General features: G+C 31.3%; 1 long non-coding RNA gene and 2 pseudogenes across 1 annotated transcript; all 3 read right to left on the bottom strand.

The window, feature by feature from the left end:
• Window positions 1–4,967: 4,967 nt before the first annotated feature.
• On the bottom strand, window positions 4,968–5,994 carry LOC107853418 (annotated as a pseudogene).
• Window positions 5,995–9,049: 3,055 nt separating this feature from the next.
• Window positions 9,050–15,886, bottom strand: LOC107853419. Its single transcript, XR_007046974.1, has 9 exons — window positions 15,760–15,886; window positions 14,683–15,139; window positions 13,868–13,969; window positions 13,563–13,636; window positions 12,195–12,282; window positions 9,691–10,326; window positions 9,501–9,586; window positions 9,237–9,301; window positions 9,050–9,144 (listed from the first exon to the last, which is right to left on the bottom strand). It is a non-coding gene; the product is annotated as an uncharacterized LOC107853419 (long non-coding RNA).
• Window positions 15,887–20,919: 5,033 nt separating this feature from the next.
• On the bottom strand, window positions 20,920–21,600 carry LOC107855926 (annotated as a pseudogene).
• Window positions 21,601–22,990: the final 1,390 nt, after the last annotated feature.

The following is a 22,990-nucleotide window of genomic DNA, read 5'->3' as shown; positions in this document are numbered from 1 at the left end:
ATAATCATATACTAGCCTAGGGAATACATGCTATTAGATTATACTCCATTCAATAAGATCTTACATCAAGTACGTCATACCTATATCGGTCTTGTAATGTATTTGGATATCACTTGATTTAGGGGAAACTTCATACTAACACGTCACTATTTACTTGCTAACCACTTGACATGTATTAAAAGCTTAGCATATATCAAAGAGCACAAAATTGGGAAATCTACAACCATCATATCTCGACTTGTTCCTTTGTTCCTTAGGATCTTTCAACAACCACTAGACACGATCGATTTTACACCTACTTGGGGATTTCATGATATCTTGGAATATTTCACTCACTAAGGCATTTTATCAAACACTAGGCATGCATGGACTAGCTCACAATTTGGAGTTTCCTATTCAACATACTACAACGGCCCTTATGCTTCACCTAAGATCTTTATCAAATCTATTGGAAACGTTCTTCACTTATTCAACCATTTCTACACCCAAAAGTCATGAACACATCACATGAAAAAACAACTTCAAGAGGGTCTATCACAAACATCACATGAATTCTACATACTAGGGTCAAAGCTCATAAATTTTGTAGGTAAACATAAATCAAAACTCAACAACACATTAAACATCCATTTCAACTCATACAAATCATTAACAACTCATAAACATAAAAAATCTTTTAGTTTTAAAAATGGTTCTTGAAATTCTTGGATAAAAGGGATCCAAGAATCAACATCTACATACCTTAACCTTTGAAATTGGATGAACTTTAGTGCTTTAAACTTTATCCACACTTGAAATAAATAAATTCTTGAAGCCCACACTACGAGGAACTTGATTCTTGAAGAAACCTTGAAGATTTATGGATGATTTTTGGAAGATTATGGTTCTTAATTGAAACCCTAGTTATACTCCCTTGGGAGAGTTGAAAAATAAAATGATTGAATTAGGGTTTGAATGAAGATTCCTCATATTTATAGAGGCTAAAAAAGAGTAAGAAATGACCAAAATATCCTTGCAAAAACTCTCTTGAATTGCTGGAAAAATATAATTGACGCCATCCGTGACAGGCCGTCAGGTTCGTGATAGGCCGTCACGAATGGTCATCACAAAAGGGGTCCAAATTCTTGATTTTTTGCCCAGGGCTTATGAAGTCATTAGAAATGTCGTCAGAATGTGATGATGTTATCAAAAAGAGCATCAGAAATGTGATAGCCCATCAGAAACGTCGTCACCATTTTCCAGCTTGACATGTTGGAGTAAAATGGGCATAACTCTTTGCTCCGATATTGGATTTAGGCAAAATTAATATAGTTGGAAAGATAATTCAAATATATTTCATTTGGTATATAGAAAGCCACCTAGTTATTAATATACAAGTTATGGTTGATTGAAGTTGATCCAAATTTTGACGGTTACTAAAACTTAAACGATAGGAAAGTTTTTAACTCGTTCATGAGTTAGGGGACCTCTATGATCTTAATTCATGCTCAAATAGATTCCCACACGATTTCAATGTATTTCATACTTTGGAAGATATTTCTTAAATATTTTGACTCAGATTTTCGCTTTACCAAATACGCTCTAAAGCTCAGACTAGAAGAGGATTTTGCGGGGAATTACACCTAATTTGTCCCCTTGGAGTTCTTCTATATTTTTTGTAAAGAGGAAGGATCGATCTACGTGCATGTGTATTGACTATCAACAATTGAACAAGGTGATAATCAAGAATGAGTATCCTCTTCCTTATATTGATGGTTTGTTTGATAAGTTTGAGTGTGCCTTTTGGTGTTATTTTAAGATTGACTTTAGATTTAGTTATATTTTATTAAGGATTAGAGACTCGAATATTTTGAAGATGACTTTTCAAACTCGGTATGGTTATTATGAGTTCTTGGTCATGTCTTTTGGGCTAACTATCCCGAATAGTATTAATAGAGTTGATGAACCAAGTATTTTGACCATATATTGATTATTTTAATAGATAATATCTTGTTCTATTCGAAGAATGAGGCTGGACATGTGAGATATTTGAGGACTATAATTTAGAGGTTGTGAGATGAGAAATTATTAACCAAGTTCTCCAAGTGCGAGTTTTGGTTGGATTTTTTTCTTTCTTGGGTGATGTAGTGACTAAGGATGGTATTTTACCAAGGTAGCGGTGGTTCCTAATTGGGATAGACCCATTTCTCCTATCAATATTCAAAGATCTGTAGGTTGGGGAGCTATTATTAGTCCTTTGTGAAGGGTTTCTATTCTATTAGGGTTCCTTTGACCAAGTTAACTCAGAAGAAGATTATTTTTCAATGGTCGAAGGCTTGTGAGGAGATCTTTCAAAAGCTCAAGTAGTTGCTAACTTCAGCTCTAGAGTTGTCTTGGGTGGTTTGTCGATGCAGAAGGGTAAGGTGATTGATTATGCTTCTCTGTGGTTGAAGCCTCACAAGAATAATTACCCTACTCATGAATTAGAGTTGGCCATAGTTCTGTTTGTGTTGAAGTTATGGAGACATTATTTATTTGGGCTCTGTTATGAAATTTTCTCTAATCATCGTAGTCTTTAGTACCTCACCCAGCAAGATCTTGATATGACACAACATCAACTTCTTTCTTAAGGACTATGATCTCACTATTCTATATAATTTGAGCAATACTAATGTGTAGCGGATGGCCTAACTAGAAGGTAGCGAGTATGGAAAGTTTAGCACATCATTTGACTCAAAAATGGTCTTTCTCCTCGGAGGTTTAGTATTTATCTATCTAGCTATTTAGGCTTGATATTTATTTACTTGGGTATATTTTGGCCTTTTTGTATAATATGTTTTTCTTTATGGAGTAGATTCGTTCTTATTAGTTTAATGATGACATATTGAGGATAATTCATGATATGGTGCTGAGTGGCGAGGTAAAATTAGTATCTCTTAATTCCAATGGTGTTTTGAGAATTAGTGGTCGAGTTTGCTTACCAAGAGTTGGTTGATGGGGTAGATTTATCATAAATGAGGCTCATTGTTTAGTATATTTCGTTCATCCAAGAATGACTAAGATGTATCATGACCTAAAGTATAATTATTGGTGGGATGGTATGAAGAGAGATATTGTGGATTTTATGGCGAAGTTTTTGAATTACCAACAGGTGAAGTATGAGCACCAATGACTTGATGGTATGATGAAGAGGATTCCCATTCCTTAGTATAAGTAGGAGCAGATCACCATGGATTTTATTGTTGGCCTACCCCGTACCTTAGGGAAGTTTGACTCTATTTGGGTGATTGTAGATATATTGACCAAATTATCATATTTTGTACCGGTGAATTATAATATGGAATAGTTGGCCAAGATCTACATAGGAGAGATTGTTTGATTACATAGTGTCCTTGTGTCCTTTGTTTCTGATAGAGTTACTTATTTTACCTTGAGTGTTTAAATTACTATGCAGCTTAAGTTGTGTACTCATCTTTATTTGAGCATAAATTTTCATCCTCCGATGAATGGTCAGTCTAAGAGGACTATTAAGGTGTTGGAGGACATGTGTCAAGCATGTGTTATGGATTTGACTGTCATTTGGACCAGTACTTACCCTTAACGGAGTTAGCCTAAACAACATTACTGTGCCAGTATTTAGATGGCCTCTTTTGAGGCTTTATATAAACATATATATAGATGTATCGTGGGATGTTTTGACTCTTTTAAGTAAGGCCTTGGGGCGCAGATTTGTTGAGAGACTCGATGGATAGAGTGGGGTACTGATTCAACAGAGGCTAATGGCTACCTGGAGTAGGCAGAAGAGTTATGTTGCTGACTGTCAAGTTTTTGATATTGTTTTTATAGTTGGTGATCGATTCTTGATTTTAAAACGGATTTCAAAGGTTTTATCCGATAAAAATTAAAAATGGTTTTTCTTCGATTTGAACCTCATTTTTTACTTGATTTGACTTGGGCTTTTAGCTGTAGATTATATCACTACAACAAAATTGATATATAGCTACGAAATTATTAGCTACGAGATAAAATTGATCACTAATTGTTCACCTTTTATGATGAAAATTACATTTCGTATCTAGATACATGAAGCACATACTTTTAGTGACGAAACATAAAATTTCATAGTAAAGTTTTATCCTCTAAAGTTTTCCACCAAAAAATATTTTGGCGCCATTTTATTAAGTATCATTAGTGACGAATTTTAAGTTTTCAGTGTCACCCTTATTTTATTGCTAATAATGGATCCAATTCATGACAAACTATTTTTGTCTTGAATTATTTATAATTTTATACACAAGAGAAATTCGTCCTAAAAAATAAGTTGTCGCAATAGCGACAAATTAGAGTTCGTAGTTAAATATTGTAAGTTTTAGCTACAAAATTTGATATTTAATTGTGACATCAATTTTTGTCACTAATACTATAAACAATTAGTGACACTCATTTTATTGTCACTAATTAATCTGTGATTAGTGACAACATAATTTTATCACAAAATACACCATCGTTAAGTAGTGATGATTTAGAATTCATAGTTGAATAATTTAGCTATTTTTTTCAACGAAAAAATTTCGTAGCTTAATATAAATTGATCTTTGGCTATTTTTGTTTATGATTATAGAAAATTATATATTGATAGCTATAGAAAACAAGACTCGATCTAATTGTGTGAAAATTGAAGTGATCGAACTTATTGAATGAATTTTTCAGAAGGTGTAAAGTTATTGTGTTAATCTTGTACATTTGAGAAACATTTTAATTAGACCGAAGTTAAATATGATCAACTAATTAATTAAAGTTTGAAGTTATCAAATTGTAAGTTTTAACCACAAAATTTTATATTTAATCGTGACAATGGTTTTTGTAACTAATAGTTCAAACAATTAGCAACGATGATATTATTATCACTGTTTAACCTGCCATTAATCACAATGAAATTTTATCGCAAAAAATAATTACGACTTAGATTTGGTAGTCGAATAGTGTAATTATTGGATACGAAGAAATTCATAGGTATTATTATAAGATCAATTCTCTAAAACTATTTACCCAATTTTTAAAAAAATATATTAATCAAAGACTTATAAGACTCTCAACTGCTGCTTTGTGAAGATTAAAAGCTTCAAATTAAGAACTGACATGCTCAAACTACAAACCAAGAGCTTTTTGCTTAAGCGAAACTTCATTCAACGAGGCCGCTGGATGCGGCGAAGGTTGTTCTTTGGGCTAACGATCTTTGTTGGCTTCTCGTAGTACTTTAGAGGCTCGATAGAAGATTTTGGCTTTGGCATGCTTAGTGTCCTTATGAGTGCCTTAGAACCCTTGGGTAAGCCTGTTGTATAAGAAAGAAAATGCAATTTAGTAGGTAGCATGGTACAAAATACTAGTCAGGATCAATGACACAAGTATCATGAACTAGAGAACTTGTTGTATACTAAATTGAAATGTACCATTGACACCAGAGACTGATGACTTGATTTAGTGTTGCTCACTTGAAGATGATTGAAGAGATTCTTCAAATTGAGATTCCATGTTCAAAATATTCTCATCGATATCAAGAACAAAATTTTCGGGAACCAAATTAGCAACATCATTTCTAGCAAACTCGAAATCATCTTCGCCAAATTCCTCATCCTGATGCTGGCTTGCCCAGTAGTCGCAGAACCATGTTGCGGTTGTTACTAAATTCCAACATTCAGGTGAAAAGTCTTCCACTTTTCGTGCATAATATGGGATGAACAGAGGTGCATTTCGATTCAGTGTTGACCTTCCTCCAGAAACTAACGCTGTTCTCCTTTCTCCAAATTGCTATCTGAAGATGTTTAAGCAAAGAATGAATCCAACATATTAGTGCATAAAAACAGAAAAAAGCCAAATATGATCTCGTAATCCAGGAAACGGCAAATCAAACATTCAGTTATCACCTAATTATTAGTAACTTTCCATCAGAACTCTCTAATTAATGAATAATCCGTACCTTGTACTTACCACATCTACCAACACTTGCAATGCCATTTTAAATTACTAAAACGACTATTGTTTCTCTACCATTCTTTCATATCTAACCATCAACTTATTGAATACAAACCACAAAAACTCTTCGAATCCAACGGATATATCCAAACAAATTCTTAATTTTCCCGGGACATAATCATTGAAAAGACATTTTATATTTTAGATATCCTTCCTATTCTTCCTTCACTTTCCTAATCCATCTACTTTACTGATACATCAAATATTTCAACGGTATCCAAATTTCAAACATAATTCCACAGATTGGAAAACAAAAAAAAGACAGACATTCAATACTAAATTTTAATTCCGTTTTCCAGTAGTCGCTATTAGTTGATAGAATATATGGCTTGTTTTGTCACACATGCATATCATCATGTGTTTATACCAAAAGGAATCTATATGATGTGATTCTTCCAGTTGAAAATGGTGGCAGCCAACTCTGCTCCTTGATTTTTTAAGACCTGGAATTAATAAATAGAAGTGTTTGCTTAGTAGCAGTTAAAGTTTTAGATAATGCATTTCATCCAATTCAACATGGCATCAAAGCAAGAAGAGTATTATGGTTCAAGTTTCATCTCCAACGACCAACAAAAATGTTCTCACATACTTGCCCAAGGAATAACTTATGAGAGCATGCTGTAAGACCTGAACTATGTTTAATGCATTTGGGAACAAGTTTTCCCAGTTTTCGTATAGTGATCCCATCATCAATGCACTTCAAAGTATTATTAGTCTCAGTATGCATATTAGCACCAAGTTTTGCAGCTACTTAACTGCATAGAGCAAACTAGCACTATGTTTACAACAACTTAAGTTGTGTGTGTACCTGTCCTAACAGAAATATTCAAGCTACTTTTTAATATTCTGCACATTAAGGTCTTCTTTTCTTGGCAAAATTTTCAAGACATGAAAATTTTTAATTCTTGAAAGATTTCCAAGTACACTAGTACTAGCTAATATTGCCAATTCAAAGCAATTGATTAGATTAAATCTTAAGAAGTGCTCATACAAAGTAACCCAATTCAGCCTAATTGTAAACATAAACTTTAAAAACTTCAACAAAAATAACAATCCTATGTAAAAGAATAGAACTTTTTGAAGGAATACTACAATCTGATGGCAAAATCTTTTGTAGGCAAATGCTGATTATGGAAAAAGAAAAATGAAGAGCCAGATAACTGACAGGCAACAATAAGAAATTATCATCTCCTTGCAGCAATCTTGAGAAGAGGAGAAACAATCCCCTGTATCTGTTGCATTGTAAATTATAGTATTATTTCCTCCTCCACGTCTCGTTTAAGATTTCTAATGTCACCTCTCAGTTCATCTAATGCTTTAATACCTTCAGCTTGCATCTAGACTACGTTATTGCCGTAGAAGATATAGTGAAATGGGTTAGGGTATTACGGAGGTTAAAAGGGGTCTTGGGTTGGATCAGGGTATAAAAAAGTTGGGTGAATTTATTTTTTGTAATGTGACAATTATTTGCTTATGTGGCCATTAAAAATTAAAAAGACAAAGAAAAAAAGGGAATTGCAAATTTTCAGCGAATCACTTAATGTTTAAAGGGTATATTTGCTCCTAAACTTTAACAGCGAGCGCATCAGTGGACCGAACTTGTAACAGAGGGTATATTTGAACCTTTTCGCAAAGTTTAGAGACATATTTGACCCTTTTCCCAAAAAATAATGATGCAACTTATACAGAAAGAAAAGAAAAATACGATAAATGTAAACATGAGAAGTACAACAATGAGTTTCACTTTCCTTTACTTCACATTTTCCAAAAGACAAAAAAATAAATAAGAGATATACAATTTCTCTTCCTATTTCTTTACCATTCCTTTTCCTCCTAAGAACCAAACTAAGTGTTAGCATAGGGAGTGCTGGGTTAAAAACATGAACAGATAAAAGCAAACAGAAGGAAACATGTAACCATTCATATGGTACTAAAAGTATGCACTTGATTTGATGACATATGAGGTTATCGAAACCACAACCAACACCATCCCACCTCCACGAGAAAGAAGTAAAATAAATAACAAGCAAACAACTTGGGTTTATCCAAAGTGGTGGAGCTAAACAACCAAAAAAGGAAAAGACAAAAGAACTGCAACCTTTATCACATGAATAGATTTACACCTTTAAAAGACTACATTTATGTGCCCACGCCTGAAGCAAATATGTATTAAGAAGCACCACTCTCAAACTAAAAACCCTATATTTCAAAACTCCTAAGAACTCTCCAAGAGCTGAGGTAGGCTCCCAAGAGATATTTTTCTTCCATGTGAATTTAGTATAACACAAGTAGCATTTTAGCATGCCAACGAAAAGGTTCATCTCTTAAGATGAATCCAAGGGTACTTTCCCAACTCATCAAAAAAAAAAAACAAAAAGAGTAGAACACAAATATTTTGAGCAAAACAATTGCATTTCTGATCACCTACTTAGAGAGATGATTATTTTCAAACTAATATAGAGGTAGCAAAAATTGAAGGATTTCCCAACACCACGAAGGTGCCTGCAGGAAGTGTTTGGAGACAAACTAACTTTTAGGGTTCTCCATAACTCACTCTGTAGTGTTCATTTTGGATTAATCTTTCACTTATTTTTTCTCCTCAAGTGAAGGATAGTATGTGGACTCTAAATTGTTATTGCTCCCTGGTGGTATAGATGGTGCAGCGCGATCCATCCAATAAAAAGCTCAAATATTGGTCATACAAGAGAAGCAACAAAACTTAAGTACACCATTAAGTAGTACTAAGGTAGGGGGGGGGGGACTTAAGTAGGCAAAGAAAAAAGGAACACAGATAGAACATCTAAACACAGATCTGCGGACCTAATAGATAATCACTAATGGGTAGTTAATTGTGAAGTACAAACCTAATGCCTAAATGGTACTCATCAGGGAAGACTTTATTGCAATCTATCAAATATCCCTGTGAATCTCATCTTTACAATTGATAACCTAAACATAACATATGGTAACAAGAAGTTAGAATATTGTAAAAAATTTGGGTTAACTAAGTGACATAAACTGGACGGCACCAAAGGTAAACACCTGCTCTAAAATTCTTAGAAGCACCGTTTCTTTGTACAAATCAAGATCAATGCCCTCAATTTGACTTAGAATATTCAGGTTCTTCCCTACCTACAAAATATAAGTGAAAAATGAAAATTCTCACATTACTGCACATATTCGTTACTTATTTCAGTTACTAGTAATCATGCCTAAAATAACACCTCATTACAAGATCATGAAGCTCTCTCCTTTCTTTTTAACATTTTTTCTTTTCCCATGCAAGTCCCTGCAGACCAAAAAGCCCGATACAACCTTTAACTCATGATCAGCTAAGAGTATGTATCATTCATAAGCATTAAAACACCTGCATGACCATAAAGTTTGCTTTCATGATTTTCTTTTATCTTCATGAAATGCAGGCATTGTGGCATTATTCATATACAAGTATGAAAGTAGTTAAAAAACTCACAGACATTTGAATTAACCTGATATTGCATTCGCATCCAAAGTTTGTTCATTTCTATGAAATTTGGAGCATGGATCTACTACATCCATGACAGTGTCAGCATCCCTGTGGGAACAACATGTCAGAGGTATCTAATTAAATATTTATTTTTGTAAATTTTCTTCCATAGCATGTAAACTTTGCAACTCTACCATTGCTAGGTGACTTACCTAATTTGGGTATCTGAAGCAGTTAATCCTTCGGCTTTTTGGCACCTGTAAAGCAAATAACCTCAAAACCTGTGTATTATTAGTGCACCAGCTAATATAAAAAATCTTGATCTCAATTCTATGCTAGGCAGTGAACGAGAATGATCAATTGCAGATAAAAAATGCTGATGAAAGATACTGCAATTGCTGGAGACTAGTGGTCTTCTTTGACAACCGTTCTACAAAATTCTGTTGATCAACTTCTTTCATTCTCAATCTTAGGATTCAATTTATCAAATGCATTAGTAAGCTCTATATAAGGCCACAAGTTGATCCAATCAGGCTTGTCAATAAATCAGTGTAGGTTCTCAAAAGAAAAGAAAAATGACTGATAGTCTTCAAATCAAGACACGTTAAACTTCTTACTTATGTGTTGTTGTTAACCAAAATATGTTAAATTTTGGAGGAACAGATCACAGCAAAATATGAACTAAAATAATTAGATGGAACTATCATAAAAGAGGACCAACATTTTAAAAATATATTGAACTAACAAAGTTTTCTCATTGATAAATGAAAAGTTAAGTGCGGGAGACAATTTTTAGATGAAATGAATTGGTTGAACTTGTATGATGTTGCAGTTTTCCTTAGAGGGATCTGCACATAAACAAACATACAAATGTTAGTTTTAGTGGTACTTCGTCTTTTGATGAAGTAAGAAATATCATTGATGACACCAAGAGAATGCAAAAATTAAAAGTTTGAGTGGTAATTCATTTCTATCATATTAATGTCACAACTGAAATTAATGTGAATATTTTCCACCAACCAATAGAAAATTAATGGATGAACAAAATGGATCCTCCAAGGACCATAATTAGATGCAGAAAGCTCAAGATTCGGCATAAAAATGATAGGTCGAAAAGGACTAAAATACAAACAAACTCCATTATTATAGGTATAATTCAAGATGAATATCAAAGCCTTCGGTCTCACTAGTCATAATATAGTCCAAATTTCATACTCCAAAATTAAGTTGGATAATCTTTTAGGAACCACTTTGAAGACAACTCTGTTTAGTTGATCAAGGTGGTGAACAAAGGTCACTAACTTGTCACTTTTCTCTAGATTCCTTTGTCCAATTTTTAAAATTAAACCAAGTATATAATCAGAATTCAGTTAGGCATAATGGTGCTACTTATGGGGACATTCTCACAGGTTGGATCGAAACATTTTTCCTAGGGTAAGGAAATCAATCTAATCATTTATTGTTAGGAGGTTTATAACAAGCAAAATACGAATATTTCATTATCTTTTTTTATCTTCAAAGTGTTTAAAGCATATTATTCGAACACACAAGTCAATGTTGAAGATAAAAGAGACTGGATGAAAAGGCGAATAAGGCAAAACTAATGCCACCAACAAGTGTGTGGTAAGAAACATCATCAGCCTAAAGTCCTTCATGTAAATTCAGCTCAATAGGCGTGTCTGCTAATAACTTATGAAATTCATCTCCCTAAAATCAACTAAGCAAGATATAAATAATTTAAGAGAGTAATATATTAACATGTACGTAACTGACCTTACTTATTATGTGGTTACATCATAATTCAATGTCGTCATTGTCATCTATGCTATCATCTTCATCATTAGTAGCACTATTATTACCTTTATTCTCCCCATGATCACTGATTTACTCAACCATAGTGTCATTCTATTGCTCAGAATCTTCTCCATTATAATCAACTTCAACTTCATGTTCTGTTTGAGCCTCCAATTCGATTACATTTGCATCTATAGTACTCAACTCAATATCATCTCTATGTAGTTAACTCAACATACCAACCGTATCATTAACAATTGATTTACTTTCAAGTGACGTATCTTGATATACTTTAGTATTTGTAATAGGAAACTCATCATTTTCTACCTTTGAGTTTGAGTTTTCCTTCTCAAGCACATCAAATCTGTGCCTAGCTTGAAATTTGAGCATGATTCGCCAATCTTACCCTTGTTTTGGGTTATCAATATAAAATACTTACTTTGGTTGACTAGCTAGTACCAAGGGATCATGTTCATACCAAAATCTTTTAACACAGACGCTAGTAAATATTTTATCCTCTTGCATTTATTGTTTTCTTGTGAAGATCAAACCACTTGCATTTGAATAAGAAAACTCAATTTTCTTCAACATACTATAACTCAAGAATGTCAGTTATGATACTATAAAAATCAATCTCCACTTTTTCATGAAGGCCTCTAATAACTATACCACAATTTTGACTTTTACATAATTCATCGCGTTGTTGAATATGGTACCTAACACCATTTGCAATACAACCAGTACGCTTTGTTCCATACACATTAAGACCCATAGCTAAAGGATATACTTTCATAATAGACTTTAACTTCTCCTTATTAAATAACTGCATAATCTATGAGGAAAAGTTATTGCTTTCAATTAGTAAGGAATCAAAAGATAAAATTTAAGTATACAACATGATTATTATCTTAAAGTCACTTACTTTACTTCTAAACCATGAAGGAAATTATTCTCTATGTTTATCTTCTATATCCACAACACCTTGCTTCAATAGCTCTTCTTTATGCAGTCTGCATGTAACAAAGTAAGTTATTTAGAAATAGTTTAAATAAAAAATATCAACATATGTAAATATATATAAAAGAACTACTTACTCAAGAAAAGGTTCTACTTCTTCGCTATTATTCCACACATACCACTGAGCCATGTCAAAATCTTTCTTTGGTATGGCATCATAATCTCCATCTTTATATGGTCTAACACTTTTTGAAAATATATCTAAAATAGGCCCATCATTGTACCTAGATCCATTATCATTTCTATCTTTATGATTAAATCTAGTCTCAATGTCATCAAGATACATAGAGCAAAATGTCAAACATTCATCAATAATATAGCCTTCTGTAATAGAACCTTCAGGTCGTGCCTTGTTTTAGACATAACATTTAAGCTTGTAAAAGAACCTCTTAGTTTTGTACATTCAATAATAATGTATTGGTCCCCATACATAGCCTCTAGTTGTAAATGCACAGCCAAATGTACCATAACATCAAGAAAATAGATGAAAAGATCATCTCAAGATTACATAATATAACAACTATATCCCTTTCTAGTTGTTCCAAGCCATCTCGTCTCAATGTATTATAGTATAATCGACGAAAAAAATCATTTAACTTAATCAAAATTGAAGAAACATCTTTATTTTTAAATCCACGAATAGCAATAGGCAGCACTCGATGTAACAAAACATGATAGTCATGAATTTTGAGTCTAGTTATCTTACCATCATCCCCAGTCACACACCCTGAGATATTTAAAGCATAGCCATCAGGAAACTTAACAGACTTTAACAATGTCCAAATTTTTTTTTCTCATCTTTTGACATACTATAACAAGAACCAGGCATTGTATAACTAGAACCATCATGTTACAACCATAGTTCTTTTCTTATGTTTTTATCTTTTAGATCTTGTCTTACTTTATATGTATCTTTAACTTTTTCCTCAATATTCAATAATATTCCTAAAATAGCCCTACAAATGTTCTTTTCTATGTGCATGACATCTAAATTATGTTGCAACTTCAAACCCTTCCAGTAAGGCAACTCAAATAGAATACTTCTCCTCACCCAATTCAACTTTTCAGGAAGACATTTCTTTCTTTTATTATTTGAGTATTTTCTTGCTCTATAAGTACTGAGTAAATCCAATTGTTGCAAGGTATCATCACCTGAGAGCTCTTTTGGCTTTATTAGTTTTTCTATCTTTCCATCAAATTTCTTGCTTCTTCTCCAATAGTGACTGGATTCAAGATACCTACGGTGACCCGTGCAATAAATTTTACCTCTTACCCTTTTTGAAGATGCATCCTTATTGCAAGTAGGACATGCCATATATCCCTTAGTGCTCCATCAAGATAAATTACCTAATTCATTAAAAAAATTATATGTTCAGCGACAGTTTATAACCTGAACATAAAAATAACATATGCAGAAAAACAAGATTCACTACAACAATGAATGAAAATTTAATTTTCTAATTGTTGTTAATCAACTAAAATAACACCTCTTTTCATATGAAAATACAACTAATAATTGCACAACTTTTCTCTCTAGGAAAATAGACAACTAAGAAAGTAGAGAATTTAAAAACATACAATAAGCTGGAAAATCATTTATGGTCCATAAAACAGCAACATGCATTTTGAAGCTTTCCCCATCTGATGCATCGAATGTCTCTACACCATCACTCTATAACTCTTACAATTCATCAACCAAAGGACGCAAATAAATATCAATATCCTTTCTCGATGCTTGGGGACTAGGAATAAGTGATGACATTATCATAAATGGGTCCTTAAAACATTTCCATGGAGGAAGATTATAAGAAACAAGAATGACAGACCACATACTATATGATGTGCTCATGTTACCATATGAATTAAAACCATCAGTTCCATGACCAAGTCTAATATTACGAGGTTCTTATGCAAATCACTTATGATTCTTGTCAAAATCTTTTCGTGCTTCAGAATCAGCAGGATGCCTTAATACATTCACCTCATCAAGACATTTGTCTTTATGCCACCTCATGTCCACACTTGTTTTACTAGACATAAATAACTTTTGAAATATCGGTTTTAATGGAAAATCAGAAATTTATGAGGAATCCTTTTATCCCTTCCATTGTCAATTTTCCACCTTATAGTACCACAATGTGGACATTCTTGTCTTTCTTTATGTTCAGCCCAGTACAACACATAATCATTTTTGAAAGCATGAATCAAAATGTCTCCTAATCAAACCCTACAGGATGTTTTTAGCATTATAATATTACTTAGAAAGTGTCTCATTAGTAGGCAATGCCTCTTTTAAAACTCCAGCAACATATCAAATAATTTATTAATCCATTGATTGTATACTTTAAAGTGTAGCAACTTCACAAGAAATGAAAGCTTTGAAAATTTCTTACATCTCGGGTATAATTCACATTCATCTTCTTTCAGCAATATGTCAAATGTTATAGCTTCTTTCTCACTCATATTACTACACACATCATTACCAGTCTCTTCTGAATAATTGACAAATGATCCTTCAACGACCTCTTCTAACATAGTACGAATCCCATCTTCCTTATCATGGGCTTCATTTTCATCTTCATTGTAAACTACTTCATTGTTATCTCTCATTTGTAATTGTTCTCCATGGTGTCTCCAGTGCACTTAACTTTTCATAATTCCTCCGAGCAATAAGTGGTCGTGCACTACTTCTTGTGTTTGAAAAAATGCATTTAAGCAATCTATACATGCGCATCAAATTTTGGTATTTCGATCAAAGTGAGATCGAACAAGCTGCATAAAAGATTGGACGCCCTCAATATATCTTTTAGTAAACTTTGGTTCATGCATCCAGCTTTTATCCATAATCACCTGCACAAGAAAATAAATATCATAGGAGTTTAAGCCTTTACAGTAACTCATTGTTTATAATTTTCAACTAAAAGTTTAGATATAGTACCTACTCTGCCCTATTATTTTACATGTTAAATTTCCCTCGCCCACCCGCCCAATTTAAGGCCTGAACCGCTCAATTTAAGCCTTGTCAACCCTCAACTTTTTCTATTTCCATCTTTACTTATGACAAATCAATTCATAAATCAAAACTTAGTATTTTGATATCAAGAATAAAAAAAATCATTTACCTCTAGTTTCAATAAATAGAAAGTTAGTATCCAACTATATTCACCCAATCATAGAAATCGTCTACCCCAAAAATAAAAGTTACACTCTTGAACAAGAAATTCAGATTAAAATATAGATTAACCGTAGGAAATTGAGATAATTAAACTAAATCAACTCACCTAAATGTAATATGATAAAACCCAAACTAAAAAGTTACAATATTGAACAAGATTAGAATTAAAAAAAATTGATAGAAAATTAAGGTAATTGATTAAATCAGCTCACCTAAATGTAAGATCATAAACCCTAAATGAAAAAAGTACCAATCTTGAGGAAATTTAAGATTAAAAAATAAAAATTAGAGGTACCTGAATACTTTATTTGACCTTGATAACGTTTGCCTAAATTACGTTCATGGATCATGACAAGTTGTTGATGACTTGAACTTGGTGGAGCTACTGTGTAGCATTCTTTGAGAAATAAGGAGAAGGACTTTTTTTTTTTACTTTAAGAGAATAACAAAAGAAAAGAATCTGATTAAAAAAAAAAGCTAAAAATATTTTTTTTAAATATTAAAAAAATATTTTTAAAAGTACAAAAAAGTCAAACATAAGAAAAAAGTCAAACATAAAAAAAAATAAAAAAGTAGTATGTGTGTATGCTAACTATGTCAATTATATTGTTCAAATCGCACCTCCCTGAATACGGATCTTTTCAAAACCTACGTCAGTAAGGAAAAATTAGTATATCAAATTGTCTCTTATATATTATTTTAATCAAAAATAGAATATTATTAATTAATATTAATTTTTTTTACAAAAATATATCTTATAATATTTACTTGGTGTAAATATCGGATACATATAAATTTTTTTGTAGCAAGAAAATAGTAATTAATTAATACCCTTATTAAGGCCTCGTGGTCATAAACATAGACATTTGGATGCCTTTTTTAGTTGACTAGACATAAGAGCCCATTCATATATTACTTTTTGATCTCAATTTATACAACTAAATTCTAGAGAGTCAGTTAAATTTTTTGTATGACTTTTAAATATTTTAAATTTTTAATGATATACAATACATTTTATATAAATTTTAGATAATACATGCTATTTTCGTTGTTTGAGTTTATGTGTCAACCAAATTTTCTATATAACATGTAGATATTTGTATAATCCTTAAAATTTTTAAGTTGTTAATTATTGAAAATTTATACAATTTTTACATAATTTTCAGATAATATGCTACTCTCTCTGTCTCAATTTATGTGACGTTGATGGAGTTTAGAGACTCAACACAATTGTTTGCCTATAGTTTTTTATATTTTGGGTTGTTAATTATTGAGATTTATTGTATTTTTACTATTTTTAAATAATATGTGTATTCCTATCCTAATTTATGTATTTGTAATAGTATATGGAGAATCAATCAAAAAATTTATATGTAGATAATATTTTAAATTATTAATTATTGTGATTTATGAAAATATCCAACTGCTTTCCAAGCCTATTATATATATTAGTAAAGTAAAGTTATATACACACACACTGGATACCGGAATACCCGTGATAGCACAAACCTAATTTATGTTACTCCCTCCATTCATCAATAGCTGTCTACTATTAACATGACACACATGTTAATAAATTGTAAATGACAGGAATAATGTTACCATATTATTATTCTTTGGATATTGTTGGATAATAGAATTTCGAGGCTGAGAAAATAAATAATTGAGATAAAAAGAAATATCGCAATAATTATATAATTGATTTCAATACTTGAGTGTTACAATCTCTATGAATCCTCTGATTCGATTTTTCAAATATATATTCAAGGGCTTCAGACTTGATCTTGAATTTGAACTTGATTTGTGAACTTGGTGGATTTGATCCTGATTTGTGCTTGAATTCAAGGTTTTTTGGATTTGTTCTTGAATCTTCCGATCTTGATCTTGAATCTTGATGATACTGGATTTGAATGCTTGAGCATTTTAGAGAAATTGGACTTAGCAAACTGGACTCATTATTTATAGCCCAAATCAATGGCTCATTATTTATAGCCCAAATCAATGGGTTAGCCCAATAAAAATTAAACTTTAATTAAATCCATACATGTTTGGACTTAAATAATTAATCAATTATATTAATCCACAATATTTATTTGAAATAATATATTTTAAATTTAATATAATCCAAATTTCATACGGATTAAAATTTCAATGCTCACAAATATAATAAATTTAATGATTTAAAAATATTTGATAATAAATTGTATTTAATATCAATGCTAGAATAGGTAGAAATGAGTAAATTATTTATTGATTTTTCAAACTGGCCAAGTATATTGGACATGTAATTTTTATAGTCTAGTAGATAAGTAAAAATGGACGGTTGGAGTAATGTCTTTGTCCCAATTTATGTGAAAAAAATGTAATTTGGAATCAACTAAATTATCTATGTGTTTTTAAAAATAATTAATTATTAATTATTTTAATTTATAAAATTTTAAAATATTATATTATATATGCTCATCCATTACTTTAAAATTATAGATCCGTCATGAAATACATTCTTTGCCCGACTCTAAAAATTTTTTTTACCACTTACAACAAATTTTTGTTATATTAGTTTTATTGCTCTTTTAGATCCTTTTTCTTCACATGAAATTCTAATTTAATTAATTCAAATTATTAAATTTAAAAACATATTTTTTTTCATAAATATATTTTAATGTTATTTAGCTATAAACTACTTTCAATTTTGAGTTTGATGGATATAAAATTGAGACGTCAACATTTCAAGAATTTTCTCTATTTTAGATTGGAACTATGGCCTCTTATTGTGAAGATTTGTGAAAATGATTTCAACATAAGCTTTTAGTTATGCGTTTCATGATATCTTGTCATGTTTCTTTTTTATTTTAATTTTTAGAGATATTTTATGTGTCTTGTTTGTTGTATTACAAAATTCCTTAGGCGACTTCTTTTAAACAAAAGTGCTTATAAGAATTTTATTCGTTTTAAAGGTTTCTATTTGGATTCTATTTATAATAAGAGATGCCTTCTTCTATCCCTTACTAACACCGTAATTTAAAATGCAGTAAGTACTTGTTCTCTTTTACTTGTCACATTTTTACTTAACACATCTATTAAGAAGAATAATTAATAAAATAATTATTTTACTATAGTATGCCTATTCAATGATGTTTATATTGTGTTTTAAAAACACACAGAAGATAGAGTAATATTTCCGCAAGACCAATTATATATGCTTCATTTTAGTTGAAATGCCCCACATGTTGAAGATAATAGAAAGAATATATATTAAATGTGTGCTCATTTTCATTTATATTTATACACTAGATATCGGAGTGCCCGTGCTAGTATGAGCCCAATATATGTTATTCCCTCGGTCCATCAATAGTTGCTCACTAAAACTTTGACATATAGGGTAAAAAATAGTAAACGATAGAGATAATGTTACTATATTATATTTTGAATATAATAAATTTAATATTTTGGAAACTTTATTAGATAATGAATCGTATTTAATATCAATGGTAAAATCGGTAGAAATGAAAAATTATCCATTGATTTTTCAAATTGAACATTATTGTTGCACATCTATTTTAAATAAAATGGATAAGTAAATATGGACGGAGGGAGTAATGTTTAGTCCCAATTATGTGACACAAATGTAATTTGGCGTTAACCAAATTTTTTATATGTTTTTTGAAAAATTTAATAATTAATTATTATAATTTATAGTACTTTTTAAATAACTTCTGTATTATATACGTTACTTTCTCTATCCCCACTATTTTACACATATAAAAGTTTATCATATTTAATGTTGAGAATATACAGCATTAAAGAATCACCCAAATAATATTTTTAAATTAAGAGTTTTTGTTTTAATTTTTTTTTTTAAATTTATGAGTGATAATGTCAAAACAATAAAAATATATATTTCTTTTAGAAATTATGAAATTAATGTTATATTCTACACCAAATCAACATAACTAACCAAACTTTGGTATAATTCTTATACACCCTACCAATGGACCCTTAATTTACCCATAATTTCTGTTTTAAAAATATTTATTTATAACTAATCATATTTAATTATAATTAAGTAAAAACTTGTGTATCTTAATTAATTATAATTTTGTGATAATTTATTTGTGAATACACTGTAATAATTTATTAAATCGATCTAATTATTTGGTGAAAGAATAAGTATTCAATATATTATTTTAATGCAATAAATACTTGTTCTTTTTCCTTTTCTGTGAAGCTTCATATGTATCAAAAACACCAGATGTGGTGAATAAATTTATAATTCAGTTTATTTCTAAATTAGTTGGCTGAATAAACCTTTCCAAACATTTAACCACCGAAAAAGAACTTTCCAAAAATTTCTAAACCTTTCCAACAGATGTTGCAGGTACTAATCATACCAGCATCCATGAATTATTGAAAAAATTGAAATTGAATATATATATGTTGAATCCTTTTTAGGTATTTCTTGGGTTAGATTTAAAATTCTTACTTGTACATATTTTTGTGTGTAATTATAATTAGGTAGGGAAGCTATAAAATTGGTCAAGCACTACTCAACTTTCTAAGTTTTCTCGGTTGATCTGAGGCACTATGAGGGAAAATGGAGAAGAAACCATTTTTGGGAATTTTTTTTTCCATTTTTTTTAGTTTTTTTGGCTCCAAAGAAATTTCAGGAAAATCACCATATATATGAGAAAACAAAAGGAGTTTCATTGAAAAGTGAAGAAAAATTTCTGACCTCATTCTATATCTTTGAACGAAATTAGATAAATAATTTCATTCAAAAATCATATATCAAATGATTTGTTAATTGTTGTCTGGCACATACTGGTGAATCCTACTAGCAACGGATTATCAAAAAATTCTATTAGTTACTAGTTACTTAGCAATGGATTAGCAAAATATGTGTAGCTAATTTTTGTTGTTGTAGTAAGGAAAACAGAGCTAAATGGATTGGTTATGCTTTCTGGTTGCTTACTGATATGTCCGATTAGATCTAACTTGTGGAGATGGTCACAACCTAACAGTTGGTTCAGAAGGTTTAATCTTTTTCCAAATAAAAATTATAGTAAATACGGATGGATGTTTCCCTAAGCCCCCCGCCCCCCGTGTTCTGAGCATGAGGTATGTGATGATCTCTTCCATCTCTTCAAACTCCAATGAGAGAACAACTCCTAGTTTCTATAGTTTTGCTAACTGTAAGAGATCTCAAAAAGTAGAAACTTGTGTATCAAAGTTCTTCAGCATTTCCAAGTTGCAAAAACCTCAACATTATGAAATTATTGCAGAAACATTGGAATATAGGTTTTTTTCACAGTTAAATGCCCATTTTTCATGACTAAATGTACTTGAACAAAGATGGAAAGACAAAACACTAGTAATAATGTATCATAACTCAAAAATTAGCAAAATTACAGCCTAACAAGGCTTGAGACTTAGAAAATTCCCTGGTATGTTGACCTTAAATTTTGTTGAAGGAAACAACATCACAATTCTACACGTATTCGTTGATAGGCTCTACTGTTAGATGTTCCTTAATTAGAGTATTCACCGAGACAAGTTCATCAATGATGGCAAGCATGATATATTTTTCTTAATCCCGTAGCCAACTAGGACCAATTTGGATGCTCCCCAGAGAAGACCTTCCACCTCAATACTGCGAACAACTTCCTCAAATTTCTTATGTCAGTTTTATCATCCCAAGGCTTAATATCCATAAGAATAAATAACTTTCCACTCTCTTTTTTCTTGGTAGATGCCTTAGCAACCTCTCTTGTTTCTATTTCCTTCTTTTTTTCCTCTGTCTCTTTTCCAAAAAAATTGATGTCATCATCGTCATCATTATCATCGGCAGGCTTAGCAGCTTTTTTATCTGGTACAGCTATAGCAGGAGCAGCTTGGCTTCCAAATCTCGCACTGATGACTTTCCTGAGAAAACTTGATGTAAGCTTGGCAGAAACAACTTGGTACCATTTACAGCATTGGGATAAACATCTGAACTAGTTTGCTCCAAAATTGCCCCATACACCTTAATATCATCCTTTTTCAATTGATCTCCAAAGATATATATTTTTTCAGAAAGATGGCCATTAACAGACTTGAGACTATATTCAGTGTAGAGATTTGAGAAAGCTATAAACATTTTTCAGAATTTGAGCAGTGTGAGAGAGGCTGTAAGCTTTATTGCATTGGCAAAGGAGCATTGGATATAGGTAGGGGATTGCAATGCTCTAGTTTATGTGTAGAAAACCACATAAAGCAACCAGAGAAGCAAGATAAATCCTCCTCCTTAATTACCCTAGCTCGTAAGTCATATAGTTGTACAAAAAGATTATCTTGTCATAGTATTACTCTGGTACTTTCTTGTCCTTTGTGTTTGATCAATATCTGTTATTTTTGTACTTTATTTATCAAATTATCTTGTTGTGATTACTTTTCATGATAATTTGTTAGGTTGTTTGTACTTTATAGTACATTGCCATGACTTATTCTTTTTTCATTATTTTTTTCTGTATTGCTTTGGATATTTTTTTCCTTGAACTGAGGTCTATCAAATAAAACCTCTCTACCTCCATGAACATTCAATGCATTACAAGGAAAATGTGGTTAGTTGCATCATACAATCCGTTAGCTGCTAACTTTAGTTTTAAGTGACGTTGTTGTGCAGAAGGGGTACTGTCTCTCCTGTCCTTTATAGTTGGTGATATATAACCTATTGACCAAGCTATTGGCTTTAGATGCTGAGTTGGATAGCCCTATCAAATATGAAATCTATGGAAAGGCAACCATAATTTCGTAAGGTTTATTTTATATTTTTTTCTATTTTAATCATTTGTATAATTGTTATTGTACTAATTTTATATATTAATGAATAATCTGAATTGTTTACTCTAGTTACTAGCTATGATATTTTGTTTCACCACTTAGGCATTTTATTTTTCTTGTACGAAAAGGAGATTGCAAATTCTGCTGTGAACTACCACAAAGTGTGAACTTCAATGTGCTTCTCTAAACCATTATATTTTAAATGTCAAAACTTTCTTTCCAATTTTGTAAAGCTATCATTGTTACTATTTAGGTTAGTTCATATATATGTGGTTTGCATATAGCTATTTACAGGCAATCTATTACTAGGATATGCTTTTACATATTTGTTCAAAATTTCGTAGTGCATACAATATTAGGCTAGGAGAAAATAATAAGAGTTGGTATGCATCAATAGGCTCAACATAATGCAAAGAGAGGAAGCTACAAAAGAAGAAGAGTTAAAAAGGTGCAGCCCATGCACTGGAGCAAACTGAAATAGTATGTCCAATTATATTGGTATATATGTTCACATGTAAGTTCACACATTTATGACAAGGGATTTCAGTTTTCTGGTAACAAACGATAGGATCTGAGACTTCAAATAGAAAAACTAATGTTAGTAGTATTATAATCCAAAAGCATATAAAATGGTTATGAAGCATGTGTAAATATTTTACCTTATATTTATGCATATGTACTTAGCTAAATTTAAAGGTCTACACCTC

The sequence above is a fragment of the Capsicum annuum genome, chromosome 11 (assembly GCF_002878395.1).
Source record: "Capsicum annuum cultivar UCD-10X-F1 chromosome 11, UCD10Xv1.1, whole genome shotgun sequence".
Lineage (NCBI taxonomy): Eukaryota > Viridiplantae > Streptophyta > Magnoliopsida > Solanales > Solanaceae > Capsicum > Capsicum annuum.
This window is presented reverse-complemented; position numbering and strand designations above follow the sequence as displayed.